Below are 2,500 nucleotides of genomic sequence, written 5' to 3'. Positions count from 1 at the left end.
CGAAGCTGACGGGGTTCGAGGTGGACCTTGGGCGACTCGACTTCGTTGTGGAGGAGGAGGTCATTTGTCCTTCATTAAAGAGAAAGAGAGTTGGAGATGAAAGAGGAGGGAAGGGGAGAGAGAGAAAAATTGCGGTGAGGGGGTTGGATGGATGGGGGGGGAGAAAAAATAGTAAAGAATAGAAGGAGGGAAGGAGCCAGGAGACATAGATGGGTAAAATGAATGAGAAAAAAGAGAGAGAAAAAGAGAAAGACAGGGACAGAAGAAAAATAAAGAATGAATAAATGAGAGAGTAAGACAGGTCGAGAAAGAGAGAGAATGAAAAATAAAAGGAAAGACAGGGGGGCACAGAGATTACTGATTTTTTTTTCTTAAGAATTGAATTTATGGCCCATGAAAATTATCTTCGTTACACTCGAACTAATTCTCGATTAGAAGGAAGGTCCTGCTGCCAAAAGACTCCACCACCAAAAGACTCCACCACCAAAAGACTCCACCACCAGGAAGCTACTCCCAAAGGACCAGGAACCTGAGGAGGATCTCACGCTTCTGGAAATGAGTTCCTGGGGAATAGTCTGGAATCCGATGGGGTTGGGGCTGGGGGGAAAGGGAGTCACAGAGAGGGGGGGGAACCCTTCTCGACGGGAAGGGACAAAGGAGAAAGGGTCTATAATGATGACCCTTGGGCTAAAGCAAGACAAGAAGGCCTCCCCCTATCCCCCCCTCCCCCCTCCCCCCTCCAGCCGTGTTTTCAACCCCTTCACCCCGCCTGGGGTGGAGTGAAGGGGTTGACTGCATGAATTTCATCTAGTCAATATTTTAGAGACTCCAGTGACATCACCACGGACCAGAGTCACGTAGTATTCTTTTGTGATTGGAGACTACTTATGTAAGAGGCCGGTAGATTGTGGTAGGCATTTAGGTAGATAGAGGTAGACATTTAAGTAGATAGAGGGGTAGGAGTAAATTTTATTACCTGGATGTTTTGAAACAATGGCCGACAGGAAGTTGCAGAATTGCATGTTCTCGCTTGCCTCGCTTGCCGTCCGATGTTTTGTAAACATAGGCTAGGGTATCGATAGAAGTAAATGATATGACGAAATGTAAACATTTAAGCCACGTTCCGCTTGCGACAGAATTGGTTGCGTAAACAGCATTGCTTGAGACAGTATAACAGTCTTTCTGGTTGGAGAAAAGGGTGGAGGAGGAGAGAAATTATTGGTGCACGGAGGTAAAGTGACGCCCTTAAAAGTTATTGGATGAGTTAGATAGTGACGTCGGAGCAGACTTGGCTTGGTGGGTGTACAAGGATCCCAAGTGGGAGTCCCTTGGTGTAGTTTGAATAAACAAGTGTAAATTACTCAGAAGAAGAAGAAAAAGAAAAACTATATCTCCGTTTTAACTCACCCCATAAAGAAACATTACGAACTGGTTATAGAAGATTTGGTGGAAACATACTTGAGAGAAAGAAGAGGCATGGGGCCTACAGATGAATAACATAAGTGACTAAAGTGTTAGTGGCAGTGGAGCTAACAACTTACAATTTCATCATCACTCTATGGCCCCACCTCTTTCGGTAACGAAATACTCAATCCTTTCAGCGCAGTGATGCGCAGAGGCCATTCAGCCTCCTTTCGTAGTTCTCAGTTTTCTCATGCATCTTATGCGATGCTGTTGTTTATCCTCGTGGAGACGACTTTAACAGTAAACTAAATCACTAATCGTCCACTACTAACTCCTACTAGTTTTCGGTTTGACCCCAGTTGTGAGAGTATGTGAGCACTAGGGGTCTACAGACCACACCTTCAGAGCCAGTGGTCTACCAACTACGTCACTGATGGAGTTCAAAAGGAATACACAAGAAAAAAAAAGTAGTAACGACACTGCAGTGGTGACGGTAAACAGGAGAGGTTTCGTTTGCCCAGGACTTAAGGGCTTCAGGTCTTTAGGAACGATAGAGGAATAAAACACTGAATTTGAGAGGACCACAAAGGATAAGGACCTGTTCCGAAGTAGAGCGGAACATCAAAGATCAGGAACCTCTCCATCTAGCGGTGGACCACGTGTGGGCTTTGTGGACACAGTATGGAATAAGAAATTATAAGTAGATGCTCTCCTGGATGCACCCTTTGCGCGCGCGCGCGGACACACACACACACACACACACACGCACACACTTGGGGCGTAGTTGGTAGAGTTCCCGGCTGCCACTACGGCGGTCCGGGTTCGAATCCCGCCCAGGGCTGAAATAATTTCAGTATCGCTGCGCTGAGGGTTTTTACTTCAACTCGTGGGCGGGGAGTTTGGGGTGTGTGTGCGTGTAAGGTCACAGCATTACCCATAGATCAGTCATATATGAATTCTGAGCTCTCTTCCGGGAGGGAAATAGCTGTCGATCACGAGTCCAACATGTGATCCAAGACAATGGTGAATCACACGGTGCTCGGACAAAAGGTCCTGAAATCTGCACCCCTGGGACAAAATGTCCCCAACGGCCTAG

Source organism: Oratosquilla oratoria, chromosome 8 (genome assembly GCF_046742065.1).
Source record: "Oratosquilla oratoria isolate Oo_2021 chromosome 8, ASM4674206v1, whole genome shotgun sequence".
Classification (NCBI taxonomy): Eukaryota; Metazoa; Arthropoda; class Malacostraca; order Stomatopoda; family Squillidae; genus Oratosquilla; species Oratosquilla oratoria.
The sequence above is the reverse complement of the archived record's forward strand: the minus strand, read 5'-3'. Positions refer to the sequence as shown.